Raw genomic sequence first — 25,160 nt, 5'->3', positions numbered from 1 at the left:
AAGACGGGGAGAGGCACATCTGCTCCAGAAGGAATTTTCAATGAACAGCAAGAAACAGAAAAAAGCTTCACCCTGAAGATTTTTAAGCCTGGCAGAGAATAAACACAACCATTACCCAAGTTCACAGCTGTAACCTTGGGGAGCTGAACTGGAACACAGAACAGTTGCCACCTGCACAGCTGAAGAAAGACTAATAGCAGGAACTTAACATCAGATTGGTGATTTCTCGGCTGCAGAAAAGGTGGCATCTTTCATAAAGCAAGCTGTTTTCCTGCTTTTAGTGACTCCAATTCTACTGAAGATTGTTGTTTTATAATGGAGAAAAACCCTTGCTGGCAACATTGCCTATATACTGATCTGTCATAAAAGACTCTAACAGATGCTTGTGCCCAGTCTCCCCTGTGACAGAATATTCATTGTGGGTAATGTTTGCAGCACATTCTGCCCACGAGAAGCTACCAGTGATGCATTTCTCCCAAACAACAAGCATTTTGTGCCAAATATCCAGCACATCTCTGAAGATTGTTAATCTACCACCTTTCATAAAGTAAAATTCACATTCAACAGTTTACAGAATAAGGGAGAAAATGGGAAAATAAATTGTAAATTCCTTTTCCTTGGCAAGCAACCAGATTGCAGTATTGCAATTAGAATTTCCCCCATATTAATGTTTTTTTTTGAGAAAACAGATAGTTGTCTTGTAGAAGTTTCCATATTCTATTCTCAAAAAATTATTTCCTCATGATTAAATTATGATTATACATTTTTGGCAAGAAACTATTGGTGAACTGTCTTTTATTGCATTGTGTCGTGAGAAATGTGACATCAGGTTACCCCACTATTGTTGATGTCACCTTTAATCACTTAAAGTGGTGAGTGCGAGATTTACATATCTCTTCATTGTAAAGATACATTTCTCTTTGGAATAAGTAGGTAAGAGGAAGGTGCCAGGAAAGGCACAGTTTAAACAATTGAATATAGTGGTTGAGACTAAGGCAGAGAGACAAATTGGGCAATTGTTATAATAATCCATGCAAGAAATTATCAGAGACTAAAAGAGTGGTGGCAAGGTAGAATTGGGTAGAGAGAAAGAATTCCAGAAATGTTAAAGTGGCTGAATCAACAGGACCTGTAGAGTGACTAGATATACGAGATAAGGTAAGATTTAAAGAATGTGGAAAGGAGTGTAAGCTAAGTACTAGGTTTGGGGTTGCAAGATGAAAATAGCAGATTTCTTTTTGGATCTTCTGAGTATGAGATTATCTGAGGAATTTCAAATGTAAATATCAGTTAGGTATCTGAAAGTAAAGGCGACTAAAATTTAAGAGAGGTTACTGTACACACTGTATATTTGCTTAACTTCCTTTTCTATCTTTCCTGATGGATTCCATTTCATGTTGATGGGTGATAATATTTGAATAACAATGCATAAAAGTGATATAGTCTGTGTTTGCAGCTCATGTTTATATGTATTCAGAAAGTTTACATTAAATGGCTATGAAGAGATCTCACCAATTTCCTTTGACAACCCATTGAACCAGCTCTATTTATTATAAAATTCCCATTATAACGGAAATAGACTTTCAGTACCTGACACTTCTTTTAAACTTTTATTTTAAGTTCAGGGTTACATGGAAAGGTTTGTTACATAGGTAAACTTGTGTCTTGGGGGTTAGTTGTACAAGTTATTTTATCACCCAGTTATTAAGCCTAGTACCCATTAGTTATTTTTCCTCATCCTCTCCCTCCTCCCAATCTCCACTCTCTGCTGGGCCCCAGTGTGTGTTATTCTCCTCCTTTGTGTCCATGTATTCTCATTATTTAGCTCCCACATATGAGAACATGCAGTATTTGTTTTTTTTTTCCTGTGATAGTTTGCTAAGGATAATGGCCTCCAGCTCCATCTATGTTTCTACAAAGGGCATGATCTCATTCTCTTTATGGTTGCATAGTATTCCATGGTGTATATATACCACATTTTCTTTATACAGTCTATCACTAATGAGTGTTTAGGTTGATTCCATGCCTTTGCTCTCGTGAATAGTGCAGAAATGAACATATGCGTTTATATTACCTGACACTTTAAATGTTTGCTTGTGTTTCTACCACTTCACTGTCTTCTTAGATAAATCTATGCATATATGTTTATCACATTTTACACAAATAGAAGAATGTGCTGTCCTTATTGATATCTGTATTCCAAGAATCAACAACAAATGGACATTTTATCCATTGTCTTACATCTCTTATTCTGTGGATGTTTCACACAGTTAATTCTAACACAATGGGAAAACTTCCAAAATATATGATTCATTTAATTTAAACAAAGCTTGGAAAACACAACTGAGGAAAGAGGTTTGTTTTCTGATGACAGAGGTAGTTCAAAGAAGGTGTTAATTATTGTAAATATGGGGACTTAAATTGCAACCTAATCCATTAGTTATTGAAACTCAGAACTTGGGTACTCAGTAACTTGAAATGGAATAGAGGTCCTTATGTCTTATTTGTAAAATGTTCATCTCAATCATTTTATTCTAGTGTCCTATGGTTTAATATTCATCTTATGTCAGAATTAAGTGTTCTGTGATGTTCAACAAATTTGTAATCTCACTGAAGGTATAAATACGGAATTTTACTGTTTCTAGAAACAGTTTAATCACACTGTATATGTTGAAGTAGTTTGGAGTAACATACTGGCCACTTAACATTATCTTATTTAATAGGCATTACAATTTTTTGAGATAAGCAGTGTAATCCTATATCAAAGACAAATAAATTGAAACTTAGGAGGTCTCAATAATTTACATAATTCCATATAACCAGTCAATCAGTAAAAAACAAACAAAACAAAACAAAACAAACTTGGTAGGTCTGCCTCACTCCAAAGGCTGGACTCTTCCAGTTCTACCAATTGTCTTCAGTATGCTGTGCCTTAAGAAATTTACTTAACTGTATCAAATGGGTCCTATGATATGTGTTTGGACACATATCCAATAGCCAACTCTCCTCAGAAATCTCCAAGACAGTCCTACTTGCAGGGTAATGTCACATTCAGCCCCTCACTAATAGTTAGTCTATTTGTCTTGTGCTTTATCATTAATGTTCCTCTGATTTTTACATTCTGCATTAGGCTAAGCATCAAAATAATATGTACAGTTTTTTTAAAAAAAATAGATGTTCCTTTCTCACTCCTAACTATTCTATATCAGTAAGATATTTTTCTTATACTAGAACATATCACACTTGTTTTAATGTAAGGATAATGTCTTGAAGTATTCAGTAATAAAATTACTTAATTTCCCAAATTTGAGCCATATTTTCCTAAATTTGGGCAACATTTGTGCTTCAGGAAGATATACCCTGTTTGGCTCATTATTTGGATTGTAACTTCCTCTTTATAGTTTTCATCTGTGAAATCTCCAGTTGCAGGGACTGTGCATACTTCTGGTAATCCCCAATGTCTGGTGCTACCGTGAAGCCTATGAGCTTCCAGTATCAGATGAGTCAGAGGTAGATTAAGACTGAAAGGTAGAGGGTCTTAAAACCAATAGACTAAGAGCATGGATTTGATCATTTATCCCCAAGTTTAAGCAACTATCTTCAGTAGTTGGCTTATGCTAGAGTCAATGGATATAATGTATAACATATTTGGAGTTATTTATTAGTATTTATACAACCCTATAAGAAGTAGGAAAGAATGAAAAGAAAAAGAAGACCATATCTATCAATAATTTATTGATGATCTGAACAGAAGTTGACAAAAACTCCACTGTCAGGTGGGAAGAGGTTTGTTAGGAAATTCAGAGAAATGCAGGGGCCTAGTTAAGACGCTTGTGAAGGTATACATTTTTTTGGCAAATACATGACTTATAAATGTCAGTTTCACTCTATATTATCAAGAACATAATTAATATTTTTATTTTTTTAATTTTATTATCATTATACTTTAAGTTTTAGGGTACATGTGCACAATGTGCAGGTTAGTTACATATGTATACATGTGCCATGCCGGTGTGCTGCACCCATTAACTTATCATTTAGCATTAGTTGTATCTCCTAATGCTATCCCTCCCCACTCCCCCCACCCCACAACAGTCCCCAGAGTGTGATGTTCCCCTTCCTGTGTCCATGTGTTCTCATTGTTCAGTTCCCACCTATGAGTGAGAATATGCGGTGTTTGGTTTTTTGTTCTTGCGATAGTTTACTGAGAATGATGATTTCCAATTTCATCCATGTCCCTACAAAGGACATGAACTCATCATTTTTTTTATGGCTGCATAGTATTCCATGGTGTATATGTGCCACATTTTCTTAATCCAGTCTATCATTGTTGGACATTTGGGTTGGTTCCAAGTCTTTGCTATTGTGAATAGTGCCGCAATAAACATACCTGTGCATGTGTCTTTATAGCAGCATGATTTATAGTCGTTTGGGTATATACCCAGTAATGGGATGGCTGGGTCAAATGGTATTTCTAGTTCTAGATCCCTGAGGAATCGCCACACTGATTTGCACAATGGTTGAACTAGTTTACAGTCCCACCAACAGTGTAAAAGTGTTCCTATTTCTCCACATCCTCTCCAGCACCTGTTGTTTCCTGACTCTTTTTAATGATTGCCATTCTAACTGGTGTGAGATGGTATCTCCTTGTGGTTTTGATTTGCATTTCTCTGATGGCCAGTGATGGTGAGCATTTTTTCATGTGTCTTTTGGCTGCATAAATGTCTTCTTTTGAGAAGTGTCTGTTCATGTCCTTTGCCCACTTTTTGATGGGGTTGTTTGTTTTTTCTTGTAAATTTGTTTGAGTTCATTGTAGATTCTGGATATTAGCCCTTTGTCAGATGAGTAGGTTGAGAAAATTTTCTCTCATTTTGTAGGTTGCCTGTTCACTCTGATGGTAGTTTCTTTTGCTGTGCAGAAGCTCTTTAGTTTAATTAGATTCCATTTGTCAATTGTGGCTGTTGTTGCCGTTGCTTTTGGTGTTTTAGACATGAAGTCCTTGCCCATGCCTATGTCCTGAATGGTAATGCCTAGGTTTTCTTCTAGGGTTTTTATGGTTTTAGGTCTAACATTTAAGTCTTTAATCCATCTCGAAGTAATTTTTGTATAAGGTGTAAGGAAGGGATCCAGTTTCAGCTTTCTACATATGGCTAGCCAGTTTTCCCAGCACCATTTATTAAATAGGGAATCCTTTCCCCATTGCTTGATTTTCTCAGGTTTGTCAAAGATCAGATAGTTGTAGATATGCGGCATTATTTCTGAGGGCTCTGTTCTGTTCCATTGATCTATATCTCTGTTTTGGTACCAGTACCATGCTGTTTTGGTGACTGTAGCCTTGTAGTATAGTTTGAAGTCAGGTAGTGTGATGCCTCCAGCTTTGTTCTTTTGGCTTAGGATTGACTTGGCGATGCGGGCTCTTTTTTGGTTCCATATGAACTTTAAAGTAGTTTTTTCCAATTCTGTGAAGAAAGTCATTGGTAGCTTGATGGGTATGGCATTGAATCTGTAAATTACCTTGGGCAGTATGGCCATTTTCAGGATATTGATTCTTCCTACCCATGAGCACAGAATATTCTTCCATTTGTTTGTATCCTCTTTTATTTCATTGAGCAGTGGTTTGTAGTTCTCCTTGAAGAGGTCCTTCACGTACCTTGTAAGTTGGATTCCTAGGTATTTTATTCTCTTTGAAGCAATTGTGAATGGGAGTTCACTCATGATTTGGCTCACCGTTTGTCTGTTATTGGTGTATAAGAATGCTTGTGATTTTTGCACATTGATTTTGTATCCTGAGACTTTGCTGAAGTTGCTTATTAGCTTAAGGAGATTTTGGGCTGAGACTATGGGGTTTTCTAGATATACAATCATGTCGTCTGCAAACAGGGACAATTTGACTTCCTCTTTTCCTAATTGAATACCCTTTATTTCCTTCTCCTGCCTAATTGCCCTGGCCAGAACTTCCAACACTATGTTGAATAGGAGTGGTGAGAGAGCATCCCTGTCTTGTGCCAGTTTTCAAAGGGAATGCTTCCAGTTTTTGCCCATTCAGTATGATATTGGCTGTGGGTTTGTCATAGATAGCTCTTATTATTTTGAGATATGTCCCATCAATACCTAATTTATTGAGAGTTTTTAGCATGAAGGGTTGTTGAATTTTGTCAAAGGCCTTTTCTGCATCTATTGAGATAATCATGTGGTTTTTGTCTTTGGTTCTGTTTAATATGCTGGATTACATTTATTGATTTGCGTATATTGAATCAGCCTTGCATCCCAGGGATGAAGCCCACTTGATCATGGTGGATAAGCTTTTTGATGTGCTGCTGGATTCGGTTTGCCAGTATTTTATTGAGGATTTTTGCATCAGTGTTCATCAAGGATATTGGTCTAAAATTCTCTTTTTTTGTTGTGTCTCTGCCTGGCTTTGGTATCAGGGTGATGCTGTCCTCATGAGTTAGGGAGGATTCCCTCTTTTTCTATTGACTGGAATAGTTTCAGAGGAATGGTACCAGTTCCTCCTTGTATCTCTGGTAGAATTTGGCTGTGAATGCTTCTGGTCCTGGACTCTTTTTGGTTGGTAAGCTATTGATTATTGCCACAATTTCAGAGCCTGTTATTGGTCTCTTCAGAGATTCAACTTCTTCCTGGTTTAGTTTTGGGAGGTGTATGTGTCGAGGAATTTATTCTAGTTTATTTGCATAGAGGTGTTTGTAGTATTCTCTGATGGTAGTTTGTATTTCTGTAGGCTCGGTGTTGATATCCCCTTTGTCATTTTTTATTGCGTCTATTTGATTCTTCTCTCTCTTCTTCTTTATTAGTCTTGCTAGCGGTCTATCAATTTTGTTGATCCTTTCAAAAAACCAGCTCCTGGATTCATTAATTTTTTGAAGGGTTTTTTTTTTTGTCTCTATTTCCCTCAGTTCTGCTCTGATTTTAGTTATTTCTTGCCTTCTGCTAGCTTTTGAATATGTTTGCTCTTGCTTTTCTAGTTCTTTTAATTGTGATGTTAGGGTGTCAATTCTGGATCTTTCCTGCTTTCTCTTGTGGGCATTTAGTGCTATAAATTTCCCTCTACACACTGCTTTGAACGTGTCCCAGAGATTCTGGTATGTTGTGTCTTTGTTCTCGTTGGTTTCAAAGAACATGTTTATTTCTGCCTTCATTTCGTTATGTACCCAGTAGTCATTCAGGAGCAGGTTGTTCAGTTTCCATGTAGTTGAGCGGTTTTGAGTGAGTTTCTTAATCCTGACTTCTAGTTTGATTGCACTATGGTCTGAGAGACAGTTTGTTATAATGTCTGATCTTTTACATTTTCTGAGGTAGAGCTTTACTTCCAAGTATGTGGTCAATTTTGGAATAGGTGTGGTGTGGTGCTGAAAAAATGTATATTCTGTTGATTTGGGGTGGAGAGTTCTGTAGATATCTATTAGGTCTGCTTGGTGCAGAGGTGAGTTCAATTCCTGAGTATCCTTGTTAACTTTCTCTCTCGTTGATCTGTCTAATGTTGACAGTGGGTGTTAAAGTCTCCCATTATGATTGTGTGGGAGTCTAAGTCTCTTTGTAGGTCACTCAGGACTTGCTTTATGAATCTGGGTGCTCCTGTATTGGGTGCATATATATTTAGGATAGTTAGCTCTCCTTGTTGAATTGATCCCTTTACCATTATGTAATGGCCTTCTTTGTCTCTTTTCATCTTTGTTGGTTTAAAGTCTGTTTTATGAGAGACTAGGATTGCAACCCCTGCCTTTTTTTGTTTTCCATTTGCTTGGTAGATCTTCCTCCATCCTTTTATTTTGAGCCTATGTGTGTCTCTGCATGTGAGATGGGTTTCCTGAATACAGCACACTGATGGGTCTTGACTCTTTATCCAATTTGCCAGTCTGTGTCTTTTAATTGGAGCATTTAGTCCATTTACATTTAAAGTTAATATTGTTATGTGTGAATTTGATCCTGTTATTATTATGTTAGCTGGTTATTTTGCTCGTTAGTTGATGCAGTTTCTTCCTAGCCTCCATGGTCTTTACAATTTGGCATGATTTTGCAGTGGCTGGTACTGGTTGTTCCTTCCATGTTTCGTGCTTCCTTCAGGAGCTCTTTTAGGGCAGGCCTGGTGGTGACAAAATCCCTCAGTATTTGCTTGTCTGTAAAGGATTTTATTTCTCCTTCACTTATGAAGCTTAGTTTGGCTGGATATGAAATCCTGGGTTGAAAATTATTTTCTTTAAGAATGTTGTATATTGGCCCCCACTTTCTTCTGGCTTGTAGCGTTTCTGCCAAGAGATCCACCGTTAGTGTGATGGGCTTCCCTTTGTGGGTAACCCGACCTTTCTCTCTGGCTGCCCTTAGCATTTTTTCCTTCATTTCAACTTTGGTGAATCTGACCAAATTATCTGTCTTGGAGTTGCTCTTCTCGAGGAGTATCTTTGTGGTGTTCTCTCTATTTCCTGAATCTGAATGTTGGCCTGCCTTGCTAGATTGGGGAAGTTCTCCTGGATGATATCCTGCAGAGTGTTTTCCAACTTGGTTCCATTCTCCCCGTCACTTTCAGGTACACCAATCAGACCTAGATTTGGTCTTTTCGCATAGTCCCATATTTCTTGGAGGCTTTGTTCGTTTCTTTTATTCTTTTTTATCTAAACTTCCCGTCTTGCTTCATTTCATTCATTTCATCTTCCATCACTGATACCCTTTCTTCCAGTTGATCGCATCGGCTCCCGAGGCTTCTGCATATTAATATTCATTCAAGTCACACCCTGTATCTCTGTGTCTTAGTTAAGTTAGAAAAGTAACTTTTTCCTCACATAATGCAGAATAATTTCAGTTTATAGATATTAGTAGCTAATAAATTGTATTCTCATTGTAAAATAATAATATAAAAGGGGCATGCAGGAGAAAAAGTAAAAGAAGAATAAGGAAGCCAAGGTAAGAGTTTGTTAAGTAAATTCTCATCATTTTGGTTTGGAATGTAAATATAAATGCTTCAAAATCTGACAGCTACCCTCAGCTCTATGATTAGCCGCTCTATTTTCCTGCTAAGTCAGCAGATGCTTGTGTCTCAAACATGAGGCTCCTACTTGTAAGAAATGCCAGAAAAGAGAGAACACTAGGTCATCCATTTTCCCTAGATAAACAAAGCTTTCATTTTGCTTGTTCCCAGAATGCGGCAAACTGGGAAGAAACTATGGAATAATGGATTGGATTTATGGGCATATATTAGAGGTCTATAAATCATTATAAATCACTTGTCTCTTCATAAAGCCAATATGTTATATAGAAATGAGCTATGGACGGGGTTATATAGGGAAATCTTTCACATTACTCGCAGTAAGAAAGTCAAGCAGTTGATCTTTCACAATGGCATGTAATTCTGGCTGAAAGAAATGAGGGCCTATTTTTTGCCTCAATATTTTCTTGCAAAACAGGGATATATCATTCCAATTTGTTGCAGTAGGCAAAATTAAATTGCTAAGAGTTATTTCTTGGACTCTGTTTCTATTTTATCTGCTACTGAATCATTTAATTCATTATTTTATACTTAATCAGATTTTAGCTCCTAGATTATTGGGCTTTAAACTTTTAAGAGTTCTTATTTTTTCTCCTTATTAAAAACCTTGGCATGTTACCAGCACACTACATAAAAGAGGGCCACAGCAGCGCTCTCCCTGGAAAATTTTATTTGAACCAAGTGGTAGGCATAATAAAATGTTCCCACAAGCTTAGAAAAGTTTAAACAATACACAGAACAAGTTTATTGTGAGTTTGCTTCCTGGGTTCAAGTTATGGTACCCTCCAACTATAGGCATTCTCTCCACCTTTACATCATTCATAAATTTCATGAGAAAAATGATACTTCAGTGACTATTGCTCAGTTACCTACAAATAGAGAAAATAGATGTTTTTTCTTCCCATCTCCCATTATGGAATTAGTTAATGAATGCTGTAACACCATAGCATTTAGCAAATTTGAAGGATCTTTTTTTCATGTTTACTACAGTTCCTTGTTTTATTCTCCAGGTAGAATCTACTCAGTTACAACTCTTTTAATCTTATTCAATATTGACAACCAGATTTCTGGCTGGCTGTCATACTCAATGATGCTGCCTCTCCCATTTTTATTACAATGGAAAGCCTGTAGCTAGGTGATAGAGGAGGTTGCCTGTGAAATGTAACCCAATACAGTACATTTTAGTGTGTTAGATGTGCTGCTTTGGTCTTCTGACAGTTGTTCTGGAAGTAAATAACATCTGCCATACAATTGGCTGGCAAAACTCATTTGTAGTATAATTAAACAGCCATCATTTTGTTAGAGCATAAACACAAAGATAAATAGTCCATGAATTAGCAAGTGCAACATCATTTGACAGCTCACAGCTAGACAGGCATAATATAGATTTTACATATATGCAGAGTGTCCCTGCAAGACAGCTAACAAAATCAAAAGCAAAATCAGCATATAGAATTTTCAAACTGGAGGTGGGAGTGTTTGGACAGCCTTAGCAATCTTACTTTTGCCATATTTTGAGCCTCTTCTTTGATCTCGCATAGTGGCCGGTCCAGGTGGTCTTCTTCACCTTTAAGTTATATTTTAAAGGTTTTCCATCTTTGGCATTTTCTTTTCTAGAATTGTCACCACCATTTCTTCATTAGAGCTAGAACAGAAACCAGAAGTCAAAACCCAACTTAGGTATTAGCCAAAGGTATTTATCTTCCTCCCAGGTGTCTGGTAAAGTAGTTTAATTTATGTAAAAAGGTCAGAAAGGAAGAAAAAACTTGTAGAAATTTATACTTTATTTTTGTGCTGTCTCCCAAATGGCTGAGAGGATTGCCTCTGAATAACAGGTAATTTAATGAAGCATTCCAATTCACAGTCAATTCTGTTTTATAAAGAACTGATTGTACAGTGGAGTAGTGCTATCCTTTGCTTCTGTCCCTTCCTCTCTTGGCTCTTTGCCTTTGGACTGGTTTGCTAGACATTAGGAGTGTTGCTTTTAGAAGGGCAAAGGAATAAAATGGATACAATCTTCAGAGTATGGTTAGGAAGGACCAGTGAAGCCAGTTGTCAGTGAATTTTGTATCCATATTGTCTCTATACATGATTACTGAGCTCCTTTAAATGTAGATACACGAATCTTTATATCACTGTTTCTTAAATGAGAAGAGGAACTATTTTATTCTTAGAATAGAATATAGTCAGTAGTCAATAAAATATATGTTGGATAAAGTAATAAATAAGTTAAATAATTTATTTCAATTTGCTTGAAATACCATTACTGCATTGAAGATGAGACCTATGAAATTTAATGACTGTTAGCAATTAAAACTATTTTATTTCCATTGTTATGCTTTCCATCTTGTGTATAGCTACTGTTGATAATTACTGAGTGAGCTCCTCTGCTGAATGCATTATATAAATACTCCATTAATCTCTGCAAACATTTATTGTTTTAATTTTATGATAAAAATGTTATACTCTCAATTTCCATGATTAGTATTGATCAGATTGAGCTGCTCTATGCTGCAGTAACCAATAACCTTAAAGATTCAGTGGCTTCATAAAATTAAGTTTATTTTCTGTTTATGATCAACTTATATTGTAAGACATTAGAGGGTTTGGTCCACATAGACTTTGGGAAAGTGAGCTGAGAATGACAACACCACCTTGGCACTATATCATCTGGAGCATGAAAACCCCATAACCACAGTTTGCAGGGGAGGAGTGAGTGAGCTGGAGTGTCATGCACCAGCTCTTTTATGCTTTGGCTTCAAAATGGCCCAGGTGACTTCCACTCACAGCCCATTGACCAAAAACCTGCCATACAGCCCTGACTAATTTCAGGGGTGGGGAAGGTGGTGAGGGAACAGATGGAATCTGATGAGCACCACTGCCCCTGATAAGCAAAGTTATGTGCCCTCTGGAACCAGATTAGAAAACACAGTTGACATTGCTTAACAAAAATTGAAATTCGAAATCCAGAAATTCACATTACAGTAGAACTTGAAACACATTGAAAGACACTACAGAAGAAAAATTAACATACATTATCACAAAGTAGAATTTATCAAGAGCAAGAAGATTGAGTCAACATTTGAAACTGATCAATATAATCCACTAAAGAATAGAATAACACAGAACAATCATATGGCCATAATAATAAATCTATAAAAAGCTTTTGATAAAATGTTAACAGTACCTTCATGATTAAAAATTGTTTGTTAGCAAACAACCCCATCAAAAAGTGGGCGAAGGATATGAACAGACACCTCTCAAAAGAAGACATTTATGTGGCCAAAAAACATATGGAAAAAAAGCTCATCAGCAGTGGTCATTAGAGAAATGCAAATCAAAACCACAATGAGATACCATTTCTCACCAGTTAGAATGGTGATCATTAAAAAGTCAGGAAGCAACAGATGTGGAGAGGATGTGGAGAAATAGGAATGCTTTTACACTGTTGGTGGGAGTGTAAATTAGTTCAACCATTGTGGAAGACAGTGTGACAATTCCTCAAGGATCTAGAAGCAGAAATACCATTTGACCCAGCAATCCCGTTACTGGGTATATACCCAAAGGATTATAAATCATTCTACTATAAAGGCACATGCACACGTATGTGTGCCACAATAATGTGGCCCTGTTCACAATAGCAAAGACTTGGAACCAACCCAAATGCCCATCAATGACAGACTGAATAAAGAAAATGTGGTGCATGTACACCATGGAATACTATGTAGCCATAAGAAGGTTGAGTTCATGTCCTTTTCAGGGACATGGATACAGCTGGAAACCATCATTCTCAGAAAACTAACACAGGAACAGAAATCCAAACACCACATGTTCTTACTCATAAGTGGGAGTTGAACAATGGGAACACAAGGACACAGGGAGGGGAACATCACACACCAGGGCCTGTCAGGGGTTGGGGGGCTAGGGGAGGGATAGCATTAAGAGAAATACCTAATGTAGAGAACGGGTTGATGGGTGCAGCAAACCACCATGGCACGTGTATACCAATGTAAAAAACCTGCACGTTCTGCACATGTATCCCAGAACTTAGAGTATAAGAAACTTTTTTTTTAATTGTTAGCAAACTAAAACTAGAAGGCAACTTCCTCAATTTGATGAAGGGCATCTACAAAAATAAATAGCTGATGTCACATTTAATATTGAAATATTAAATTCTTTAACCCAAGATTGGAAAAAAGATAAATTGCCCTCTTTTACTACTTACATTTAACACCGTGCTATAATAAGGGTCATGCTCAGCAGATGAAGGCAATAAAAAATTACAAAAGAAATACAATTTGGAAAATAAAGGCAAAAATGTTTTCATTTACAGACAATATGATTATGTGAAAAATTCTAGATGCTAAAAACTCCTAAAACATAAATTTGGTAAGGTCCCAAGATACAAAATCAATGTACAAAAGCCATTTGCATTCCTGCATACTAGCAAAAAATAGTTGGAACATAAAATCTTAAAAATATGCCATCAAGAACATAATATACTGTACTTAGTCATAAAATTTAAAATATCTACAAAATCTATACAATGAACACTACAAAAAATTGTTAAGTGCAATTAAAGATCTAACAATGAGATATACCAAGGTCATAAATTAGAAGACTTGATTTTGTGAAGATTTGTCTATCATTGAATTTACCTGCAGACTCAAGGCAATTTGACTTGAAATCCTAACATTGTTTTGAAAATTGTTTCTAAAATATATAGAAATAAAAAAAACCTAGAATAGCCAAAACAGACTTGAATAACAGAACAAAGTTGCATTACTTTAACTGCCTAAATTTTAAGTCTAAAGTAACAATACATGATATGCTTATGAATAGACAAATAGATCAATAGAACAGAACAGAGATTCTGTACAGAGGCAAGAAACCAAGGTAATTCAATGGAGAAAGGAGAACAGTTTCAGTAACTGGCGTTGGAATAACTAGTATCCAAATATAAAGGCCAAAACCGTATTTCTAAAACAAAACCTAAGAATACTTTCATGAATTTGGAGTAGGTAAAGACATTTTAGAAAGAATACAAAAAATATCATAGAAAAGTGATAATATGGATTCCACTCAAAATAAACACTTCTATTCATCAAACATTTTGTTAAAACAATGAAAAGGCAAGACACAAGTTTGAAGAAATATTTGCAATATGTATTTTGAAGGATTTGTAATCAATATATGAAAACTACTTTTCTATATCACTGATAATCCCAAATGAATTTACAAGAAATTTTGTAAAGGAAGGTATACAAATCCCATTAAGTTCATAAATAAGAAAATGCAATTTATTCCCCACTACAAGATACTTTATTCCCCACTACAAGATACTTTCTCACACCAACTACAGTGTCTCAAATTCAAAAGACTGACAACCATAAATTATGATGATGGTGTATAACAACGGGGACCATACTATAATGGTGGTGGTAATATAAAATAGACCAACCACTCTGGACAATTCTTTATCCGTTTCTCAAGATAAACATACATGTAGACTGTGAGCCAGAAATTTCACATTTTGACATTTATCTGGGAAAAAAGGAATACATATGGTGCACAAAAAGAATTGTACAAAAATGTTTATCACAACTTCGTATCAATAGTCCATAAGTTATTGCTGAGTAGATTTTCTCCTTAATGAACTTTTGATTGTTGAATTGCAAAAATATTATTCTGAGTGAATGAAGCCAGACAGAATAGAGTACACTCCCTATGATTCCATTCATGTGAAGTTCAAAAGAAAGTAAAACATATATATTGATTGAAATCAGTACAGTGGTTGCCTGTCTGTCATATTTTGACTGGGATTAACTATAAGAGTGAATACATTCTTTAAAGCTCATTGAATTGAACTCTTAAGATCTATGTGTTTCAGTGTATATAAATTTTACCTGAATAAAGAGACTAACACAGGAAATGTTTGTAACTATACCTATATATCTATACATATCTCAAATACTGTTTGAGTTTATTTTTCTTTTTCTTTTAAGCAAAATGTAATAAATAGTTTGCTAGCAAACAGAAAAACAAAAGAAGCAAACAAACAAAACCCAAAAACCTCTCTGGATATTTTGTGAGATTAATGACAAGAACAATAAACTATTAAAACAATAACACATGACATGAAGGTTAAACGTAATATTACATCACAATCTACTGGTGCAACTGTCAACATGAGAACCATTTGTTATGTATAGAATCATTTGTGTATCCATTTCTGAAACACTTGGTGAGAAATTGAATGATTAAGATTTTAGTACTGGTGAGAGAAAAAAAGCTATGGCCTAAAAGTTATATATAATTTCTGGTTTAGGGCTTCAATTAAAGCAAAACAAAATGAAACAAAAACATGTGGAGTGCTATTCCTCAACATGGCTGTAGAAAAATTTAACTCAAGCAAGTGCAGTGAGTGAGATCAGGCAAAACTGCAGTAAATACACACTCACCATAACTATAACTTAGTCCAAAAGGAATGAACAATCCTCTATACAAGGTAAATGAGGTGAAATGAGAAAGTTGATGACCTGTGTTTTATCATATATATATGATATATATATAATTCATATATATGAATGATAAATAATGCATTCATTATATCATCTACATTAAATGTGCTTTAGAAACAAATATATATAGGATAAATAATGCATTCATTATATCATCTACATTACATATGCTTTAGAAACAAAAATTTACTTGATATTTTGACAAACCCACCCATCATTCCTTAGGTTAATTTCTGTGTTAATTTTTACATTGCTAATCATTGTACTGCTGTAGCTAAATCATCTGAATATCAGTTTATGTAGTGTTGCTCAAAAGATGTATAAATAGCCAGCTCTATGATTACCTAAAAACAAGCTTTTTAAAATAAAGGAAGAAAGCAACAATGTTCCAAATGAATGGCACAGGGCAAAACACATATAACAAAACATATTTAGACAGTATTAGGTACCCATCACTTTCTCTTATAAAGAGAAATGCTTGAGGAAGATCTTGAGAGAACCCTCCTTCCCTCTAAACGTTTAGCTCCTACATGGTGTCAGATGTTACAATTGATATGAAGGATAAATGCTTTCAGGCAAAAGTAAAAATCTATCTACAAAGCAATATAGCAAAATCTGTAGTGACTTTTGTAGAAAGCTCTCTTCTCTGATGGTAATATTCTTTAGTATATATCCAGGATAGACTAAATTGAAACAGTATTTCTGATACAATAGCAATACTTTCATATACTCTTACTAAATATTACAAAATTCCAAAAAATACATAAATATCCCTTGTACCATGCATTATGCACCAGTTTGGGGCTGCCTGATAAAGTCATGGCTAGTATTTTAACAATTAAACATTACAACTCAAAAATTCTGCCATCTATACACAGTGAATGGACACAATGGTGAGGGCTCCTGAGAGATGGCAAGCTACCTCTAAAGTGAAAAGTCTGTGGTGGAGTGTCTCCAAATTAAAGAGAGGGGAACATAACTTTCAACAGTGAAGTCAAAACAGATGTAAATAAGATTGAGGAATTTCTTCAAGAAGTCTTAAGCCCTCCCACGTACTTAAAGCCTTCACCAAAACACCCAGAATCAAATACTGCTGGAATGGACATCTTTGCCAAATTCTCTGCATATATCAAGAATTGAAGGCCAGAGGCTAATGAAGCACTGGAGAGGGGTCTCCTGAAAACCCTGCAGAAACTGGATGAATATCTGAATTCTCCTCTCCCTGATGAAATTGATGAAAATAGTATGGAGGACGTTAAGTTTTCTAAACGTAAATTTCTGGACAGCAATGAAATGACATTAGCTGATTGCAATCTGCTGTCAAAACTGCATATTGTCAAGGTTGTGGCCAAAAAAATCGCAACTTTGATATTCCAAAAGAAATGACTGGCATCTGGAGATACCTAACTAACTAATGCATACAGTAGGGATGAGTTCACCAGTACCTGTCCCAGTGATAAGGAGGTTGAAATAGCATATAGTGATGTAGCCAAAAGACTCACCAAGTAAAATCGCGTTTCTGAAAGAGATGTGTTCATGTCTTGCTCTAAGAATTTGCTTTTCCTAACAGGCTACTCCTCTTCCTGTAGAGTGGAAATTGTATTTTGCACTAACATGCAATTATTGAAGATTAGGATCAAGCATAGACAAAGTATAGTAGTTATCTTAAGATATACACTCCTAAGCAGTATTATTTTAAAATCATTTTATCCCTCTAAATGTTCGAGGAAGGCATGTCTATTGTGATTTTAATGAAGACAGAATTATTTTTCTCTGTAGAAAGACAAATACTACTTTATCAGGGAAGTTAGTCAAATGAAATGGAAATTGGTAAATGGTCAAAAGCTAGCTAGTAAAAAGATCCAACAACATGCTTTAACCCCATTGCATGTTTGTGGAAAGACCATAGCTTAAAATCTTGAGAAATTTGGGACATAAAATTTTCATGGTAGACAGTTCATGGAGTATATGAACTGACATTATGGAAAAATCTGATTTTATTTTTACAGTTAACAAATCCATTCCTCTTAATTTAAACACCTGTTGTGTTTTACTTCGATGAAGAGATTGGAGTCTGAATAGAAAGTCTGTTTTCCGGGGGATACTGAGAAATTTTTGTATTCAGGAGTTGGAAAGCTCTCTTCCATTCTAGTTGATAAAACTTCCCTTTTTTTGATGTAGATGCAGATTTTCTATACAGTTCTGTTGTCTTCTTTTACTAGGACTGCTAACTTTTGTGATAAAATTCAAATAAGATTTTATTTCTTGATAATTTTGGTTTTCACAATTTATCTTTAAATCCTTGAGCAATCTGTATACAATTAAGAGATTTCTGACATTTATTCTTAAACTGAGTAGATCAACTCTAGGATTTAGGCATGTTAACTTTACTTCTGTTGTGTTTTGAATCTCTCCAGAGTTGCATGTAGGTAGCTTTTATTTCTGTGCGCTTACAGTCTTTTAGAAAATATCTACAAAGTAGGCTGGGTGTGGTGGCTCATGCCTGTAATTCCAGCACTTTGGGAGGCTGAGGCAGGCAGATCACGAGGTCAGGAGATCGAGACCATCTTGGCCAATATGGTGAAACCCTGTCTCTACTAAAAAGACAAAAATTAGCTGGGCGTGGTGGCGTGCACCTGTAGTCCCAGCTACTCAGGAGGCTGAGGCAGGAGAATCACTTGAACCTGGGAGGCAGAGGCTGCAGTGAGACAAGATCATGCCATGGCACTACAGCCTGGGTGAGAGAGTGAGACCCTGTCTCAAAAAAAAAAAAAAAAAAAAAAGAAAGAAAGAAAATATCCGGAAAGTGAAAATGGAGAGGAAATAGAAATGTATTTTTAATGAACATTTTGATACAAATTTCATCATTTAATGATTCACCAATTTCTTACATTAATTTGAATTAAGCATTTAATTCAAAGAGACAGGAGCATTCATTGATTTATATGGGCTTTAAAAAATTCCACCCTTTATAAATAGACATGGTTTAGGCTACAAAAATTATATTTTTATCATGGAAAAATTTCAACTCCTCAAGTCATAATGTTGAATAGAATTGGAGTATTTTCTTTAGAATTTCTTGAACAGGCAAATTAAAGCTTATTATAGAATGCAAGTATTTACTTTTCTCTTTGGAACATCAACACCAGTGTATTGCTGACAGCTATTGTATTTTTAAAAAATGTATATTTTCACTATCATAAAGGATTCTTTTTCCCCCCTCATGAAAATAAATGACAACTTGGGGTAAATATATATATATAATTTCTGAAGTAAAAAGAAAGATCCTCCCTTCCAAACAAATATGATCATATTTTATTCTACTTGTGATAAAGGCGGTGAGGCATTTGTTTTGGGGAATGTCCAAAATATCTATGATTTTACTTTTCCAGCCAAAACAATTTTGCTTTTCTGGCACGTATTAATCAATATGCAAAACATTTTGAACTTTTAAATATTATTCCACATCACACTAATTTATTCTAGTTCAGAAAAATTTGGAGTGCCAGTATTTCTAGCATAATCATATTTTTAATGGGTGAACATAAAGTATTTTTCATAAGAACATAAGATAGCAGAAAACGTATATTTGTTGAAGAAATAGAAATAAATAATATAAAGTTACCAACAAACAGAAAACCAAATGACATAAGTACTAGGAACTTCTGACTAGTATAGAAGTAATTTAATATTTATATTTGGACATACACTGGCTAGACTAATTATTGATAAAGTAGTCATTGCCCATCTGCAAAATCAAACAACCATAAAGTAACATTTTGAATTGTCTGCCATGGGGCTCAAAGTCTTTTATGTATCATCCTTTGATTTAACACATTAGAGTATTACCATAGTATAATGAAAAATCTAAAAGCTTTTGAATCAGATAACTTTATAACATAGTACGTTCGTCTTTTGATGTCTGTGTCATCTTGAAATTTATATATATTTCTGAATCTTAGTTTTCTCATGTTTATAACAACTGGGGATAATAAATTTACCTCATTTCAAAACATTTACCTTTAGTATAAAAATAAAAATAAATTATCAATATAAAAATACCATGCTTGATACTTAGGCTCTAAAATATTAGACAAATTTCCTGGCATCATAGCGCTTACAAGTAGTTGAGATAAAGGTGGAGAACAAACACAGGAACTAACTCATTAGCTAGCTCTTACCTTGAAAATTAAGTGCAGAACTCTGGGAGAATGATGCATTCAACAAACAAGTTTTGAAATTGCGAAAAAGGAGAATGGGCAGAATTAAAATGCTCAGTAGAGACAGTCAGGAAGGGCAGGCCAGGGTACCAGTTCATTGCAGTAAGTGGTTGTTAAACACGGAGGTAATACACAGCAACAGAAAATAGTAAAATGGGCCAAAACTAGAAGAGCAGAGGTTGAGGCAAGAAAAACTAGACTTCTTTTACAATTTTGCCTAGGGTTGACAATGTACCTTGGGTTTCAAAACAAATAATTTCTGTCTATACTACTATACAGATGTAAATGAAATACATGTTTATTAAGCCAGTGGTATAGATTGTTCAGCACTGACCTAGTTTATAATTTTGAAACTAGATAAGGTTTTTATAAACATGCAAAAACTGAGTGCGACTTAGTTCTGCTTTCTGGCTTTTTGATAATCCAAGGAAGCAGCCTCATTAAGATTGAAGTATCCAGGAAGATATATTTTCCAAAGGATAAAACCTACTTAGATGGAGAGTAGATTTTAGGCTATCACTTAATTTCTTCCTGTTAATTTTTGGCTGATAATTTTATTTTAAAGAGTAAATTTTACTACTTAAATTATTTGTACTCTACACAAAGATGGACCATAAAACACAATGCCTCATTTAGGCAGACTTCGCCATACCAGCAGCATTGTAACTCAATCCATCCATATGTAAAGCTGTAACCACTGCTGACAGAATGCAGGGTGGGAGAGAGGAAGAAAATTAAAGAGTATTCAGATGGTAGAATAATACTAACATAAGTAGTTATAGTAATTACAAATCATTCAACCAACCACTAATGCTATTAGATGGCATGATTTATTGAATATTTACATATGTTGAACATTGTGCTCAGTTCTTCATATTTATGCCACACAATTTTCACCATATTTCTGTAAGATAAGCATCATTTCCATTTTGCCCCTTCTGCAGTTAATGCTCAGATAGCATAAACAAAATACCCAAATCTACACAGATGGAGTTTGAATTCAGTTTTTTCTAACTCCAAGTTGAATATTCAAAAGCATCCTTTGATTTTATAATTTAAGATTTCTCCTTTTTCAAACACCATTTGGTGAGATAGAAAGCATTAGAGATAAAACACATATATTAATCTATGTGGTGGCTCTTTCTTCTGCTTAAAGTCATTCCCTATAATCCTCATAAAGATCTAACACCCCCACTCCAGTACTTCCTATGTTTCTTTAGTTCTCCATTATTTCCTATTTGTGCAGTATCCCACATGCTCAGGGTGTTATAAAAGTCTGCAAATTAATGAACATGTGCTGCCTTTGTTCGGGGATTTTATATTATAAATTTGTTTTTATTTATTCTACACATGGTTGGTTGTAGTTTGTCCTCCAAAATGAAATGAAATTGGTATTATTACAGAAAGATGACTGAGTCATATTATGATAGAGACTAATTTCTCTGACCTAGTAGACTAAAAGTTTTCTGTAGTCTCTTAATGAGACTCCTTTTATAGCATTTGTATCTTTGTGCTTAATTATTCTTAGTATAAATATTTAGAAATTGATGCATCATTTTACTTCTATGGCATGTCATAAAGCTATTTTTTCAAAAAAATTGTTTTATTTATAATGTCATGAGAAAAAGAATTCTTAAAATGATTTAAAAGATTTAGACCCCCCTCCGAAAATATCAACAAAATGAATTTTCTAAGATAATAAGAAAATGATTAAAATCCCCCCATAGCAGCAAATAATTGGGCAAGGAATAAAATCCGGGTTTGGAGGCAGAGCTGAGGAATACAGCATGACTTGGTTCACAGAGCTTACCCTCTCCCTTGAAGTTGAATTGATGAGAACAAAATCTTGAGCCTTCTCAGAAATATTCCACAACTGCAAGGAAGGGAACAGAATTTATTTTTCTAATTTATCTCTACACTTGTTTCACTAAAGAGTGATGGAAATCGTTACTGTGGAGAAATGTGTGAAACATGGCAAGAAAATAGGGAGAGAAGTAAGTATCCAGTGCCCTCCTGTTCCAGGAGAAAAGCCAAACCAATATTTATCCACCTCCTCCTATCATCGGAATAGGATAAGAGCCCTCTCCTTCCCCAGTGGACTGAGTACTGGGGTATTTAACAGTACCTCAGAATTGATGGTACATCTCACGTGCAGCACAAAACCTTTTTAACTCTCAGGTAAACATCCACCTGCCTCATGCCCTCAAGCTAGGGGAAAAGGAATGGAAAGCAGCCATATTTGTCTTCAAACTGAAGTTAAACAAAATCCAAAACAGTCATCAGATGTAGTAGAAAGTCAAGAATGTACTTACACTAAATCAGGAAATATAGCTTCTCAAGCATGAGAAAGATGAATGAAAACGGCATAGTCCATATAGAAATGTTCTATTAATTATAACAAGAACATTGATAAAATAAAAGAAAATAAATAAAAAGAAATTAGGGACATACCATTATACAACAACAACAACAACAACAACAACAACAACAACAACAACAAAAAAAAAAAAAAAAAAAAAACGAGTCCAGTCTAGAAGAAAATATAACTTAGGCAAAAGGAAAACTCATTTTGTGTACATTAAAAGTATCATTCAAGAAAACTTATTCCCAGGAAAAAAATGATTTGAGGTAAATGTAAACATATAATTCGATTATAGAGGATTGATTGCCTAAAGAAACAAATTTTAGGAAAAATTATTATTAAGGAACTTAACATCAAGAAACTTTAAGTTGAATTATTTAGGAAGGAGTTTTGAGATAAGCCTACCTAGGGCATATTTTAAAAACATGAACCTAAAAGAATGCTAATTGAAGATATATTTCAGTATTCCATACTTTGTGTCCCTGGATCAGCAATTTACCAATAGAAGGAAAATTATAGTGGGTAAAAATGTTAAATAAGATAATAAGTAATCCCTGAAATAATTAATTACTAGATTTTAAAATAAAAAATCCAACCACGATCCAGAAAAATTTGACAGTGTGTCTTGCAAATCAAAACGTTTTCTCTTTCCATTATTGAATCTTTAAGAAATGTTTTTAAGAAGAATTATTATTCAGATACTCAGGAAGAAAGGTGAACTGAGGTAGGGTGAGAGGTATTAGAAGTCTAGTCTTTTACCTTCTATTTCTCTACAGCAATATTTTAGACAATGGGTTAACATATACAGATTTTAAAAAGAAAAGCATGACCCACTCTTTACAGCCAGTCGAGATGTCATCTGCATATCCATCTCACTCACTATCTGTATATGCACATACACACACATATACACACACACACAACTCCAAGAAAACATCAGTGATTTTTTTTTCAACTTCCTGGGTTTGTGATTTGAGGCTGTTTTTATTTACTTCCTTCCTTCTATTTGCCTATCTCATTTACATCTCTTGTCTGTCTACCTTCATTATTAAGAACACTTAATTCTTTGATAAAAACAAATGAAGTGACTTTTTTTCCTCTAAAACAAAAATCTTCAGTTTGATGGTAAACGATTTCACTATAATATAGGGTCCTCTTATAGCATGTTTTGTTAATAAAACAAATATATTTAAATGTATGTAACATGTCAACTATATTCTTTTAAGGTAGATGGCATTTATTAGTCCTCTTTGTGTTTACTTACAATGCCTGGCACATAGATGTACTTGATATATTATTTTTTAGTAAATAAATACATGAGTGAATGAATGAATGAAACGATAACAAACAAGCAACAATATATACTTTCCCTTCTACTTTGGTCTATGATATAGGTTTTGACAAAACACAAACTTTAAATTAAAACAAATAATACAGTTTTGAATTTTAAAAACTAACACCAGCCTTTAAGAAATTGTTCATCACAAAATTTTCTTCATATTCTTGGGTATACCCATTCAAATACGGAGGTTGAGACACTATCATTTTCATTTGTCCAAAGATATTTGGCCACAGTTTTTTATATAACTGCCCTTCTGATAACAGGTTAATGAATTAGGCCTATCTTTTATGTGTTTTATCATACAATATAATATAACTTTATTTTGGCTAATACTAATTTATTGGTTGTCATTTTTCTCAGGCTTTCATGTATTCTAACTTGCACAATTTGTGGTCTTGCAAAAGTTAGCTGTACATGGACATTCTCCTCTAATCAGCACAAAATCATCATGTGTCTTTTCTAGCACTTGCACTAAAGAAAAAAGGCCTGGTTTGACTACAATAGAGACAATAGCAAGGCTCAAAGGTTGAAGACAAAAGATTCTGCAGAAATTAAAGGAAAAGCTGCTAGAGAGCGTGACAGCTCTTTTTGTTATTTTCTGGGCTGTAATTTTTGAAATCAGTTTTCATTTTGAAAGTTCCTTAATTTTCTCCCACTTCAGTCTAAAATATAGCACACATGAGTACTGAAGACAGACAGCCCCTCAGAATGGTTCAATCAGGTGGTATTTGTAATGAAGCTGCAGGCTATTGCTTGGATTTCTTAGTATCAGTCTTCATAATCTTCTATATTTAGCTGCAGAAAACTATTGTAACAGTTTCTTAAGCTCAGTTCACTAAAATGAATGCAACAAATTGTTTTTGGAATTAGATATTCTCTAGGATTCCTAGTTATAAATGACTTGCTTATAGCAAATTTCCAATCCTCTATGCTTCAGTTCCTATATAGCCCTCTGGATAGATAACTAACTCTCTTTGCAGGTTCAAGTGTCCTTTGAAAGGGATAGAAACCATCATCGTTTATTTTTGATATTAAAACAAGTGCTTTTAAACTTTTTGTATTATTAAATGTGGGACTAGCTCCAAGGGAAAAGAAGAGAGGAAAAGGAAAGAGGAGAGGACAGGAGAGAAAGATTATGTTAAGGGAATTATCTATCTGTAATTTACGAAGCCTAGTTGACAGTACTTATTGTCAACTGTAATATACAGTTTCCTTCATCGTTATATTAACTACTATATTAATATATTTTATGCGAGCAAACTGCTGTTGTATATCTTTATCAATATCAGTAAAAAATTATTTTGAAATATTGATTTTAACTCACTTCCATTTGATGATGTATATATTTTAAGTACAATTATCCTGTAGTTTTATTTCAAGGGGTTCTTTGTTAGATTTTGTGTTCTGTCATTATGAGTTACATTGTGTAGCTTGACACCATTTTTTATATTCTGAATCAGTGTGTCTGGCCTGGGAATTAAATGTTTCTTAAATTTAAGAAAATTCACAAGTAAAAGAGCCTCCACCAATGTATCTTTAGGAATTTTTAAAAATAATATTTCCCAATTTCTTCCATGAGATTATCAGGTTTTATTCTTGAGTCACTTCAGACTTTTTCAATTTTATCATTTAGTCTTTATTTTTGAATAATATCTAGTTTCCTCCAAAACAGACCACTTCATTTATAATATCAAATGTGTTTTTAGATAGTTGTTCT

General features: G+C 34.5%; 1 pseudogene; it reads left to right on the top strand.

The window, feature by feature from the left end:
- Positions 1-3,457: 3,457 nt before the first annotated feature.
- On the top strand, positions 3,458-17,055 carry LOC100968453 (chloride intracellular channel protein 4-like; annotated as a pseudogene).
- The last annotated feature ends 8,105 nt before the right edge of the window (positions 17,056-25,160 follow it).

This window comes from Pan paniscus, chromosome 11 (genome assembly GCF_029289425.2).
Source record: "Pan paniscus chromosome 11, NHGRI_mPanPan1-v2.0_pri, whole genome shotgun sequence".
Lineage (NCBI taxonomy): Eukaryota > Metazoa > Chordata > Mammalia > Primates > Hominidae > Pan > Pan paniscus.
Note: the sequence above shows the minus strand (reverse complement) of the source record. Positions and strands in the feature narration are given on the sequence as shown.